Raw genomic sequence first — 15,321 nt, 5'->3', positions numbered from 1 at the left:
GACTAAGTAAATACATTAAAGCCTTTATTGTATCAACACACACTGTTTTTAACATTGTCCAGTAGCCTTAGAATAAATAATATTTGGATAAGTCATACCAGGACAATTTTTAACTCACTGACTTTTTTTCTTTTTTCACATTCATCACTCACATACCCGCTCCACTGTATTTCAGGTGTCGTAGCACACCTTGGCGGCACTCGGCTGTCAAGGTGGCCCCGATGATGAAGCATGTCACCGACCAGGTCGGTGAGTGAGGGGTTCCTTAAAAACAAAGAAGGACTTCTTCTTTCACACTAGTGTCTCATTCCACCAATATCGGCTGCTTAGCCTTATCTTTGGTGGTACTCCTTAAATTTGTTATATAGCTACCTAACCAGGGGAACGGGAGTACCCTTCCGTCCACTCAAGTGGATAAAATCCCTTTGCTCTCTAAACCTTGTTAAATATTTGTCTTGGCAGCGCACAGCTGCGAGAGTTTATTTTGTCCTTCTTTGATCCTTAGTCCACCTGTTAGACATCTCACCTACACATACACTGTCTTGCTCATACATTTTTTCTCAAACCTGGGAGAAAACCAAGGTCTCACGTACTCCACAGAGGAGATAGATGCCATCTTTGGCGAAATCTCTGGTTTTGCTGACGCTAGCATTTCCCAGACAATATCACAAACAGGCGATTGGGAAAAACTCACAGAAATGAAAAGGGAACGTATAAGAACAATATTGCATGGCACCATCTTAAAAGAATATGTTACCAACAACATGGCACCCAAGGGTCTTCTGGTTACAAATGCCCCACGGATCTTTCTAAATGATGCGCAATTTCGAAAAGACTGGGCGTTAATAGCCTGGCATTGCACGCATGATTGGATTGTTTTAATACTGAAAACAGCCCTAAGACTGTCAGAAACCATCCAAATTGATATTCAAAAGACGGAAGCACACATAAAGGCCACTATAACTGGATACAAAAGAAGACTAGATGAAATCAATAAGGAGATAACCGAATATAAAGACAATTTGACCCAGCAAAAAGTCACGAAATTTCAAAAGGATCTAAAAAGGTTTTCATTTGTTAAAACATACCCCTACTCGGATCCTGACTATAAACCACCTGATAAACCTACATCCGATTCTGACGCATCAAGTGCCTCATCAGGCAGTAGCAACGGGTCTAACACCAGTGTTAAAAAACAGAGGGGAAGAGGAGGGAGAGGAGGGCAAAACTTCTGGCCTGGATTCCACCCTCCCATGTTCCAGGATCCTTTCAACCAATCTTCAAACTTCCAGATGTATGGCTGGCAACCTCCTTTTCAACCACATTTCCAACCGCCCCCTTTCCATCAAAATCAGTTCCGCCCTCCTTTTTTTTCACAGGGGCAGAAGGGGAAGGGGAAAAACAGACAACCCAACCAAGTACACTGGGAGGAGGACGATCCAGTGAGCAACAGAACAAAGAGCAAGGCGGGCACAAGCAGTGCGAAACCTTAGTTACAAATTTGTCCTCAAAACCACTCACAAATGTTGAGGAAAACGTTCTGAACAAAGGACTTGGGTATGTCCCCACAGCACGACTTGATAAATTTCAGTTACATTGCGAGTTGGCCGTTTTTTTTAGGAAACTAAGACTTAAAGCTTTCTTTGAGAGACAGTGTCAACCAAGAGATTCTGAAGTGGAAAATGAGAGTGGACTAAGGTTGAAATCAACTTTTATGCCACCTCAACACGCAACACCAGTTGAACTAGTGACATTTGAACAAGCTGTCTACAATGATGTTGAGAAGATGCAAACAACCTCCAATTTTCAGAACCTAAGTAACGTTGAAAAAACAGCCTTAAAAGAACTACGTACTTGTGAAACAACTATTATAAAACCTGCTGACAAAGGCGGTGGACTAGTCATTATGGACACTACTGCCTACCGCGAGGAATGTGTCCGACTTTTAAGTGACAGAAAGAACTACCAAATTTTGGATACTGATCCGACAAGTGATCTAAAAGCAGAAATTTGTCAGCTAGTTGAGATTGCAGAAACCAACGGAGCAATATCAAAACAGGAAGCGGACTACTTATGCACCACTGAAGGGAAGATCCCTTACTTTTATATCTTACCTAAGATGCATAAGGGGAGATTACCCCCCCCCAGGTCGTCCAATAGTTTCTGGCATTGGCTCTTTGCTAGAACCTCTTTCCAGGTTCTGCGACTTTTTTCTCAAAACCATCGTACAGAAGTCAACAACTTACTTGCAAGACACAAAAAGCTTACTAAATCTACTACAAAACGTGGAAGTGGATGAGAACACTGTGCTACTGAGCTTTGACATTGAAAGCCTGTACACAAGCATACCCCAGGACGATACCATCCGAGTCCTGGGGAACACCCTAGAGAATGCAGACTGGCCTTTCCATACTCCCAGGGCCTTCATTCTGGAATGCGCTACCCTGGCCCTTAAACGAAATTTTTTTGAATTTGAAGGAAAACTTTTCTTGCAGACCGGGGGGACCTCAATGGGCAGTGTTTTTGCTCCCAGCATAGCTGGTATGTACGTATATGACTTTGAGAATAAATTCGTTCTGAATGACATGAATCCATATCGCGAACATTTAACCTTTTGGAGGCGGTACATCGACGACGTCCTTGCCATTTGGCAAGGACCAATTGAACTTCTTGAACAATTCATCGCCTGGATTAACACCTGCGACAGGAACCTCAAGTTCACGAGCTGCTACGATAAAAGGGAAATTGTTTTTCTCGATGTAGTAATAAACAAGGAAGGCAATCATCTGGAAACAAAAACCCATTACAAACCAACCTCAAAGAATAACCTTCTAAGGTTTGAAAGTTTCCACCCTCGACCTCTTAGGGAAAACCTACCCTACGGGCAATTTTTAAGACTGCGTAGAAACTGCAGCAAATTATCTGACTATAAAACTCAAGCAGATGACCTATCAAAAAAATTAGGCAATCGTGGATACCCTAATAAGATAGTGAACAAATGTCCAAAGAGGGCCAGGAACCAGCCCAGAGAGGCACTCCTCGAGGAGAAAACCAGAACTGATGCTGAAATACCACTGACCTGTGTGACCACGTTTAATTCAATATCAAATCAAGTAACTAAGAGTATAAACAGGCATTGGAATATCATAAACACTGGAAATCTACACTGGGGAAAAACCCCTTTTTTCCTTCAAGAAATCTCAGAGCCTGAAAGACACTCTTGTAAATACCAGACCAAAGACAAAAAACTCCTACCACACCTTCCATAACCAGGACATGGGGCCTACCCGATGTGACTGGACATTTTCGCTGCGGAGATTGCAGTGTGTGCCATTTAACCAGAAATACAAAGACTCTAGATCTAGAAGTTGGGAAAACCTGGAGGCAAATTGCGCATACTAACTGCAACAGCGAAAATGTAGTCTATTTGATCGAATGTACCTCCAAGAAGCGATACATTGGGATGACGACCCGAAAGGTAAAACAGAGAATCTGTGAACATCGCAGCACTATACGCTGCAAAAAAAACGCAACCCGTTTGACAGACCACTTCCTTGAAAAAGGCCACACTCCAAATGATATGTTCTGGACTGTCATTGAGCAAATCACTCCAGGACCTAACATACAGAAACGCCTGTATGAGAAAGAACAAAGATGGGTGTATAGACTGTCCACCAACAAACATGGTCTGAATGATAATATTTCCTGGGCCTCTGTACTTTCCTAAGTGCCCGATTTTTCTCCGAAAGAAATCCCCTATTATGATGGAATTCTGGTAAACAATAACTGCTATGCGTATGGTCTTTCAACCCCTATGACTCTCCTGAGCATAATGAAAAAGAATATATTACCCTCAAACCCTGCTTTCCAATTAAATGTATTTACTTAGTCCCCGGAATGCGTTTGAACCCCTGTGTCCGATTCCTACTATTGGTTCACTGTGACTCAAAACACGGAGCCTATTTTTGTCCCTACGATTTTTTCCATTTTGAAGAAATTAATGTATTTCCACCTTTTGAGTCATACCCGAGGTGCACTTGTTAATACGTTTTCTTTCCCACATCTGAGCCCCGTGTTAATCATAACAAGCGGTTTGTCTCTACTCCGCTTCACGGAGACTTTGTTTACACTTTGTCCCCCTGGCAACCTGACGCGCGTAAGACGACCACGTGACGTCATGACGCAATGCCGGCCTGCCACGCCCTCCACGCCCGCAATGGCGGCTGCCTTTAACTTTGGCGCTGCACTTCTGTTCCACACGGGAGCGCGGAGGGGCTGAGTAGGTTATATGCCGTTTTCTGAGCTGAAAAACTGTAAGTAGAGTCTATACTTTTGGAAACGCTTCTGTTTCCGGACCTCCTTCATCAAAATAGAAGGAAACTCACGGTATTTTGATACTGTTTCTATCCCCATTTCCCTTTAATTCCACAGAATACGTTTTGAGCTCTGTTGCCTCTCCCCTCAAACCCCGTGCAGCAAGCATTTCTCCATTGAGGAGTGAGCGTATTTTGGCAATATGTGTTAAGTATTGTTTGTCTTGTGTTAAATGTGACTTTGGATCAAGTTGGTATATTATCACGTCGGTAATCCCTGGCACTAGTCATACAGAACCATGACTTAGGCACGCACAATCTAGCTTGTGTAAGACTGGCTTAAAATATAGAATTATATGTGCGTTTTCACCCTCACACTCATATTGATAGGTGTGTCCCCTTAGGAACAATTAGCACCCATTTAGAATTCATGCTGATACACCGCACTATGGATACTTCGCATTAATTGAATGTGGAATGACTCAGAGATAGAGCGGACTACGTCACTTCACTACGTTACAGGCATGTAAAGAATCTTTGTGACTTATAATCCTCTCTTTTTTCACAGGTTTTTGCAATTTTATTGTAACCACTCTTGGGTTGCAATTTATCTTTACCCACTTAGCAATTTCGCTATTTAGGGTCCTGAAAGGGTTGCAGGTATGGCAGGGTGTTAGTGTACCCTGACCACCCAACTCCTTTTACATCCTTTTGGTCCTGAAGAAAAACCGCTAACTCCCACTCTGGTTTGAAACATGTAGACCTACACATACAACAGATACACTAGGTCCTATTAAAGCCTTTATTGTATCAACACACACTGTTTTTAACATTGTCCAGTAGCCTTAGAATAAATAATATTTGGATAAGTCATACCAGGACAATTTTTAACTCGCTGACTTTTTTTCTTTTTTCACATTCATCACTCACATACCCGCTCCACTGTATTTCAGGTGTCGTAGCACACCTTGGCGGCACTCGGCTGTCAAGGTGGCCCCGATGATGAAGCATGTCACCGACCAGGTCGGTGAGTGAGGGGTTCCTTAAAAACAAAGAAGGACTTCTTCTTTCACACTAGTGTCTCATTCCACCAATATCGGCTGCTTAGCCTTATCTTTGGTGGTACTCCTTAAATTTGATATGGGAAACCAACAACAGCCTTTTTTATCAATAGGCCAGAACCCAGCCCTACTATCTGACACTAAATTTTACAAGAGACTAGATACAGATCCAACTGACAGACTAACAATCACCGTTGGGACACCTTCAAATTAAAATGTGAAATAGCAGAGTTCTGTAGAACACTGAAACTGAAGGCCTTTTTTTCAGGGATGGAACCAAAACAAAATGAAGGTGACACTAAGAATGAAGAAAACCACGACCAAACTGTGCTCCCACTTTGTAGAAGCAGGTCATGACTGTGAAGAACTCAGATGGACCGTCCTAGAAATGTTGATAGACAAATCCAGGAATGCTGAGAAAATATTGTTTGAGAAAGAACAAAGGTGGGTGAATCGCCTCCAGACACACCTCAGAGGTCTGAATGACAATATACCGTGGCACCAATTCACATAATTTCATTTTTTGGCATTTGTGTCTTTATTGAACTGGATCACTAAATAAGATATAATCATATGGCATAGTTCATATAGAACCACCAGTCATTGATATGTAACATTCAACTTAACCGAGCCTTCATAAAAATTATGTGAAAATAACAAAGGTAGGTGAAAGCTCCGACTTTCTCATTTCCGGTCTGTTATCACACTGAAACCTTTCCTATATTGTGACTTAAGATCGGAAACACTTCTGCACTAAATTAATTGGGCTAATGAACCTTTATTTGTGTTATTTATGAATGAATCTTGTTATCTGTTTTCAACACAGTTCTTGTCTCTACTTAAAACCAGATTTTATTTATGAGTTAAAAATACTGTATAAAACAATGAGGAATCAGCCTAAAACAATGTGTGTTTAACTTAAAATACGTGCACATACTGCTTTTGGTCATTATATCTTAATCTCCACACTATCGAATAATAGAAATCTCGGAGTTTCTTGTGAGGAAAATATGCATGAACCTGTCCTCTCCCTATCACGGTGAAGTTATAAACAGGAAGGGGGAGTGTCTTCTACATACCCGGGGGCAGAGCCAGCACATGACGAGGAGTATCTCCCAAACGCGGGTAAGAATGGCGGCATAGCGTTACAAAACCAACATAGTAATAATATGCCCGAACCCACTGTTTGTAATGATTCCCCGTTTCCTATTCTATCCCTTTTAGCACGGGTTTAGACAGAACCCATGTACCCCGAGGACGAACTATACCATTGAAAGCAAGGTATTCTTTTCTTTAAACGTAATGTGAACCGCCAATATCGTGTACATAGATTTCCATCAACCTCACGTTTTAGACCAATGTAACCGCATCGGAGACCTTTACGGTCCACCATGAAATTACATGTGTATCACATTAATGGCTACGTGTTGTATATACCACAGTTAAAAATAATCCTTATGCTACAGACACGGGCCAGTTTATGTGTACGCTACCAATAACTAGTTCAACTAGGAATGAAACACAGCAAAGCATTCCTCATTTCCTGTCGAGATATATTATATGGGTATTACTCTGTGAATGTTTCCATTCTTATTCCTATTTCGAGGGTCCATACACCTATAGAAAGTAAAGGTGATGAAGACTGTCGCAATGTTTTCCACTCCTATTGCAAATTAAATATAATAAGAAACGACAGACAATTGTGATCCCTGAAAATGCTCCCAGCAAAGACCCATTATACCTCCTAAGCTGTTCAACTTATTTCTGTCCACATATACAAAAAAGTGATTTACATTTAATTGCTTATTTCTCTGAAATCAGAGTACATTTTCAGTGCTATATTGTACAGTTTTTCATTCAAAATGTGGATTTTTGTATGTGTTCTTTCTATTTCTTTTTCCTTTATTGTAGGAATCAAGTAATAGTTCAGCCAAGTGTTTGCAAATTCGCACACTTTTGAAAACTACACAAATGATGTAAGTTCTTACCGGTTATGTCCTGACGAATGCTCTACAGACCCGGTGGGGCCATAAAGAGCTGAAACATGTCGACCGTTCCTTTGAAGATATGAGGTGATCTAGTAACTTGATTTACCATAGTATCAAAATTCTTTCTAATAACTACCTTTCCTTTTTATATTAAAGCTTCGTTTGGAGAGGCATTGTTTTTTAGGTAGATATTTTCTTTTTCTTTTTTTTCTGCACCTTCCCTCTGGGGGTGTCCTCTATTCTCTAGACACTGCTACCCAGACCAGAGGTTGCCTCAGGATGAGGCTGGCATATAGCACAAAATTGGACACCCGATGACTATGCCATAACGCTGATAATGGGCGGATAACAGATATACACAGCAATTAATACAGTAGCGTTTATGAGGGTGCTCAATTACAACCAATGGTTATGAAGCTACAAGTGTCCATTCTCCTTTTTGTTTAATTTGACTATTGCAATGGGGAACTGAATGGACCTCTTTTCCTCCTCCCTACTGTTTGATTACCGCAGTGTAAAACTTCCTTCAGTGGCCCAGTGGGGTAGGTGCCATCGGAAGGAAGTCATCCGAGTGTCTGCCCTGTTTAGAGTGAACAATAAGATGTTTTTTTTCCTCTATTACTGTCCACCACTCCAGGTCTATCGTGGACAGTGAAAAAAGACAAATGACCTGGGATAAACCTGGTGTGGGGAAGGTGGGCGGAGAGGGGTTCAGTAGTCTTTTTCTATTATATTTCAAAAACAAAGACCTGCTGTGAGTTTGATTTCGAATAATAAAACTTGGGAATAGTTTGACGGCCGCCCATCATGGTTGGTGGAACTGTCTATTAAGCTTTTCCTATATTGACAGGAAGCATAGTGACAGCTGTCCCTGCTAATGTGTAGAGATCACTGCCAGGCTAGCGGACATCTCTAAATTTTGAGGGAAGAGTAAAGGCAGCAGTCTTCCACCACCCTGTCTGTATTTATTCCATCTGCTAAATCCTAAATAGAGAGGCACTGTGGGAGGAGAACAATGGTTTGGAATTCTACTCTGTTGGATTGCCAGCAGTTAAATATTTACACGCATTCATCCCCTCACCTTTGGGTGTTTGACTGCAAGTAGTAAGTCTGGAAGCCTGAGACTGGAGCAGCTTTCCAAGCCTATTGCTGTCAATGTTTGCAAATTCTAACTAGTAGTAAAGTTGCATCCATTCAATAAGTTTTTGTATAGGTGTAGATTTACCACTTTTTGGTACCCCATTTATGAAGGGGCATATCTGTTGCAACGCTGCACAGCAAGTAAAGTTGTTATGCTGCGTTGCGTCACCTGAGCATTTTCAGAGAAATGGTGCAGTTCTGCTCCCTCCATGCACTGGTGCACATTGAGCTGCCATGCACCGAGGCAGGCAGCCTTGTGCCATAGTGCAAGGATGTCTGTGTTATGGGTAGTATAGTTTGTGAGTAGGAAAGAGTATCTTCATACACAAAACCTCTTTAGAGGCTTTTTTCTCTTCGTATATGTGCTGCAGAATATTACTCCTTGATAAGTCTGCCTCGGGGCTGGTACACCATTGTGGTGCAAACCCATGTCTACAGCTCTTCGTAAATGTGGGTTTGCGTCAAAATCGAGGATGGATGTGTGCATTTGATGCACCAACCACCCCCACGGAACACCTCTTTGATGCAAAGTTAACTCAAGGCAGCGCAGTGTGCTGATTTGCATTGCTTTTTCTTACAACGCCGTGCATATCAACTTTTTGGTGGCTTTGTAAATAACAAAAATTTTATGCCAGCGCTGAATCAAAAAAGTGACCCAGCCGAGAAGCAAAATCTTTGACAATCTGGGCCTAAATATATTTAAGTTCCTGATAACAATAAATGAACAAGATAAAACACCTCTGAGGAATCAAAATGACCATAACATCGGACATATCAGACCTAACTCAGGGCCATCAGACCCAACTACCAGGATATATTTATTTGGAGGTTATCACACCATCAGACTCCAAACCCCCCATTGCCTCCATGAACTGGAAGTAGGATGTCCGTTTCACTTCCTGGGGGTAGGTGGTCTCCTGAGGTATTCTCTTTGCTAAATTGTTTAACTCACCGTGCACTGTGAGATGCTCAGAAGCTAGACCTTAACAACCATTGTTCAACCTCTGGCTACCCCTTCTTAGAGGACGAAGTGACCTTCCAGATTTAAAGCAGCAAGGTTATCTAATCTTTATTTTCTATTTTTTTATCAACAGATCTATTTACCAAGGCGTCTGACGACACAAACAGCCAACAGTATACCATGAGGGCCTGAGGGGCAGGCCAGAGAATTAATCAACAAAGCTTAAGGTTCTGGAGACCATCGGCAAGATGCCGAAATCCAGGGATCACAAGTGCAAGGAGTGCAGCCGGGTCTTCAAAACAGCCCTAGGCCTACAAATGCACCATCGGTACCATGACAGCCAGCAAGGCCACCGTGGAGCCAATCAGAAGCCAGTGCTACAGAGTCCTGGACAAGATGGCAGGCCCTCTCGGGAGTCTGCTGAGGCTGCCAAGCAGGGGTCCAGCTTCAAAGAGCACTACATCTGCACTGAGTGTGGGGAGAACCTGGAGTCTTTCAGTGCCATGAAGGAGCACCACCACCACATTGAGGGCAACAGGACAGTTGTTGAGGCAGCGCAGATGCAGACATCGTCACCCAGTACCGAGGCATATATTTGCTCCCACTGCCACAAGAGCTACAAGCACCGTGCCAGCTTGGGCAGACACAGTCGCATTCACAAAATCAAATTTTGGCAGGTATGTCACACACCCCTCCACGAGCCCCTTCCTATCCAGCAGAAACAGGCTGGCTGCAGTTGAGGACGAATGGGTGACACGTGGGCACCCATGCTGCGGCGAAGTCTGAAGCAGGAGGGACGGGCCCAATCTTTCCGATGCACAGAGTGTCACCAGGAGTTCAAAATGGTGGCTGAACTTCATGTAAACTACATGTGGCATGCCACGGAGGTTCCAAAGAGACTGTATCAAGACTGTGGCAGAGTGTCGACAGCGGCGTAAAAGCCATGCTACAGGGGTACCATAGGTGGCTGGCAAAGCTCCAAGAACAGTACATGCTGCATGCCATATCTAGAACTACGGTAGATGGCATATCAAAATGTTGGCAAAGCTTTAAGAACCCAACATGTGGAGGAGGAACTGTAGGGAAAATGTCAAAATGGAGGCGGAGCTTCAATAACTATGAGGCATGGCCTGGTATGGCGTAGAGGACATGTCTGGTGCTAGGGACTTTACATGTTCTCTCAGCGTATTGAGTACTCCCTATTAAACTCAGGACTGATACCAAGTGCCGTTAAACAATGCAACACATGGGCCAGAGTTGGCCACGCCCCTGAGAGATGATATGGCACTTACAAGTACATCATCATCGATGAACCAGGCAATACTAAGGCTTCAACTAAGCACTTGGTACCTGTGCATGCTGGTATCACTGTACGATGGGCCAGCGCAGGCCTAGATGGCTGTTGCCACAGGGGCAACTGGTGTGCTCCAATATATATATATATATATATATATATATATATATATATATATATATATAAATAAAAGGTATTTGCAGCTAGATTCATCATAGTCCCGTTTTGCGAGTCCTTAATAGCGATTATTAAGGAATCGCTATTAAGGACTTGCAAAACGGGATTCATGTAGGAATAGCAAAAAATATTGCGATTCCTACATCATCCTTATTTGCGATTAGCAAATTGCTAATCGCAAATAAGGAATAACTTCCCATTCATTCCTATGGGTGATTTAGCTATTAGCGATTTTTGCATTTGGGATGATAAATCCCAAATGCAAAAATTGCGCTTGCAAAGGGCCAGATTGTCAGAATCTGGCCGTTTGCGAGCACATTTTCCAATGATGAATCTAGCTGTTAATTTAATGTCTTAACTTTTGAGGTACAATTCTGCTTAGTTAGGTGCCAACGCCTTCTCTTTCTCTCTCATTTAAGCAAGAATGTAAATTTTATAATGTCTGTTGATGCATGTGGAGAAAACTTGAAAGGCGATGCGAGTGACCCGTTATGTTCACTACCACACTGTAATAGTGATTAGAAAACGTATTGAGATTATTTAATTAGCATGTATGTCATTTGTTTACATAGCTTATAAACAAGATATGTGTTTGTGGTGAAGCAAGGTATCGGTTGAATAGGTTTATCGTATGACCATACACAAATATGAAACCTATATATCCTGGTTTGTGATTTGGTTTTCCTTTTGAAAGCGATTTTTCAAAACACAACTGTTGATCAGAAAAACACTTCTAGAGGAAAAGGTGTTGGGGTATTTGGAAAAAAAAAAAAAATCATCTTTTTTTTTTTACCTCTAAGTGTATACTTAGATTTTCCTACCCCTGGGATACTAAATTGTATTTTGTTAAAATCTCAGTAAAGTCGAGAGTGCAGCACTGCATTTGTTATTTTTCCATATTAAAAGAATTGTGTAGTTACATCTCGCTTCCTGACTTTTGATGTCTCTTTCGCTCTACATTTGTAGGATCACATGCAGTCTTGAACTTTCCACATTACTGACTGTAACTATCTTCCAGTGACACTCAAAGCTGCAAAGGCTGAGCCCTTTCCAGTCCAAGACCCACCCTTCTGTACAGGGCTGCGCCCACTACCACATCCACTGAAGCAAACAATGGCTCCCATTGTAGGCAATGCATGGTCATACCCTCTTCCAAATTATGATATACTCCCGGCTGTCATTCTGGAGAGTCAAACCTACTCCTAAAAACATTACCTTTTGAGGGACTATTCCTTGCCAGTCCTTGTATGTTTATCACTTCTGTGGCATTTTTTTTTTTAGAGAAAAGAAGTCCATATCAGTCATTCATCCCAGTTTGATGTTTCATACAGAACATCCAACACAGTCTTCCATGGATAGCCACCCCAATGTCCCGCTACGTATCTTCTGAGTCCCACCCATGGTAGGTCATTGGAGGCGCAAATTAAATCAATATTGGTCACCACGACTTATAATAAACAAGCAAAAGAATCAGATAAGACCAACAAAGAATTTAAGGATAACATTTTGGCAACTAAGATTAATAAATTCAAAAAAGACTTAGCCAAATTTGCCATGGAAAAGTATATCCTTACACAAGCGATTCTTATGTTCCTCCTGTCTATAACCAACAAAGTAGAGCACCAGGATCCAATGACTCTACCTCGGCCAGTGATGGCAACTCAACTGATTCGGACTCCTCCACTAACAATCAGACAAAAGGTAGCAACCAGAGATTTCGAGGTCCAAGAAGAGGAAGATATTTTCAGACTCCTCCTCCACCCCAATGGTGGCCACCGGGACCATTTAATTTTGCACAACCGCCTTTTCCAGGTCCTATGTATCCATACCAACTGATGGATAATTATACACAACAGCCTTTTTTAGGACAAGGCCCGAGACGGTCCAGAGGCAAAAGACGACCCACACAGACCTCTGTACATTGGAGCCCTCCTCCATCATCACGAACCAGGAGCAACCTACAGGATCAAGCACAACCAGGTTCAAGCAATGCCCGAGTCTAGTTGTCAACCTCAGTCAACGTATATTGACTCCTGAAGAAGAATCAGTCCTAGAGAAAGGACATGGCTATGTACCGACTTACAAAGGTGATCCCTTCCAGGCTCGACAAGAATTGGCCGGCTTCTTCAGAAAAGTTAGACTTTGTGCTTTTTTTTAAAGACAAAGTGGCTTCTGAGGCTGAAGATACAAGAGATACGAATACAGGAATGCGTTCGAAATCTACGTTTATCCCGCCCACTAGCTTGACACTGCCCCAAGTTCTTACTTTCGAGAGAGCGGTCTTAGAAGATGCAGAATCCATTTTCCAAACTAGTACCAAACAATTTAACAACTTCACAAGATGTGAACGATTAGCTCTGTCTACATTGGCAAATGACAACTCGATCACGGTGAAACCCACCGACCAGGGCGGAGCCACTGTAATCATGGATACGGATGCCTATACCACCGAGTGCAGACGCTAATTGGACAATAAGAGATTCTATCGTTGCCTTAAAATGGATCCCACACAAAGATTGTCTGCAACAATAAAGAAATTGGTCGATAAGGCAGTAGAAGAAAGTTGGATTACTCAACAAGAAGCCTCTTTTTTAATCACTCTACACACTGTGGTTCCATACTTCTATGTATTGCCAAAGATACATAAGGGTATTCTGCCTCCACCTGGCAGACCTATCATTTCAGGTCTTGGTTCTTTATTAGAACCCCTTTCTACATTTGTAGATTTTTTTCTGGAACCTCTTGTGAAAGTTATGCCGACCTATATCCAAGATAACAAAGATCTACTACGAGTCTTACAAGATATGCCATTCGACGTTGAACAAGACTACCTGGTCTCGTTCGACGTTGAGTCACTTTATACATGCATACCTCAGGACGAAACCTTAGCAGTCATAGAGACTCTCTTAAGCGGGACAGACCTAGGAGACATGACTCCGCTACACTTCATTATGACGTGCACCACTTTGGCCATGAAAGAGAATTTCTTCAGCTTCGAGAAAGACCTGTTCCTTCAAGTGTCTGGGACCTCGATGCGTAGTGTTTTCACCCCTTCATTAGCGAATCTGTATGTTCATCATTTTGAGCAAACTGAGGTACTGTTACAGACTAATCCATATTTGAGTCACATCGTGACCTGGAAACGATATATAGACGATATCTTCATTATTTGGAGAGCACCTTCTTCATCTATTGAAGAGTTTAATCAATGGCTCAATCAGCGCAATACTTTCCTTAACTTCACCTGTGAACACTCTAAGATCAGTTTGCCATTTCTGGATGTGAGAATCTATCCTAATGAGGGATATCTATGCACAGAACTTTATAAAAAACTAATGGCAAGGAATTCATTGCTACACTTTCAAAGCTACCATCCTCAAGCGCTACAACAGAATTTTCCCTTTTCGGACAATTTTTAAGAATTCGACGCAATTGTTCTGAGATCGCTAAATACAAAGAACATGCCAGTCTGCTGTCATCCCAACTTTGTGATAGACAATATCCCAAAAAACCAGTGAAAGCATCGATGAAAAGGGCCCTCAATAACCATCGAGATGCCCTACTAGAACGGAAGGTGACACCAACAGAAGACTCCTCTACACAAAGAATTACATGTGTTAATACCTTCTGTAGCTATTCCAATGCCTTGAAAAAGAGCATCCTGAGAAATTGGAAAGTACCTAAAATTGATGGCCAGTCTTTACCTCCTCCATTGTTTGCATTTAAACGCAGCAGCAACATGAGGGACCAGTTGGTGCACACCCGCCCCAGAGAGAAAATATCAAACTTGAGAGATCCTTGCCTATGGGGTCTTCCACCTATTAAGGGACATTTCCCATGTGGCAATTGTTCTGTCTGCCCACTGACCAGTCACCAAACACAGATCGATATAGGTACACCTGTTCCCTGGGAGCTCAATAAACATACCAACTGTAACTCCGACCGGGTTATTTACTTGATAACATGTCCATGTCACAAAAGATACGTGGGCATGACCTCACGTAAAATCAAGGTCAGGATCTCAGAGCACCGGACCACTATTAGGTGTAAAAGGAGTGCTACCAAACTCACCAATCATTATATCAATGCAGGACACTCTGACCTACACTGGGTTATCCTAGAGAAACCATTCATTCCGTCTCACGTCACAGATATTCAACAATTTCTCCTACGTAAGGAACAGAAGTGGGTATATAAATTGAAAAGTGACGTACTTGGGCTCAACGATGATATACCTTGGTTGGCACTCTGAATGGCAATTACAGCAGGAATAGCTCTCCTTCATATGCTCATCGCATACACAGAAATTGTTTGGGATGTAGCTTTTACTTTTACACGCTCCTCTTTTGGATTTGGCATATACATATGTGGGTTATGCCTTTTACAT

At 42.2% G+C, this 15,321-nt stretch overlaps 1 long non-coding RNA gene across 1 annotated transcript in view; it reads left to right on the top strand.

Annotated features, from left to right (window-relative positions):
- LOC144767736 (uncharacterized) overlaps positions 1 to 11,853 on the top strand; it is a 44,708-nt gene extending 32,855 nt beyond the window's left edge. The window contains exon 2 of the long non-coding RNA XR_013598327.1: positions 9,597 to 11,853. This is a non-coding gene — a long non-coding RNA (uncharacterized LOC144767736). The remainder of the gene's footprint in view (positions 1 to 9,596) is intronic.
- The last annotated feature ends 3,468 nt before the right edge of the window (positions 11,854 to 15,321 follow it).

Source organism: Lissotriton helveticus, chromosome 7, assembly GCF_964261635.1.
Source record: "Lissotriton helveticus chromosome 7, aLisHel1.1, whole genome shotgun sequence".
Lineage (NCBI taxonomy): Eukaryota > Metazoa > Chordata > Amphibia > Caudata > Salamandridae > Lissotriton > Lissotriton helveticus.
Note: the sequence above shows the minus strand (reverse complement) of the source record. Positions and strands in the feature narration are given on the sequence as shown.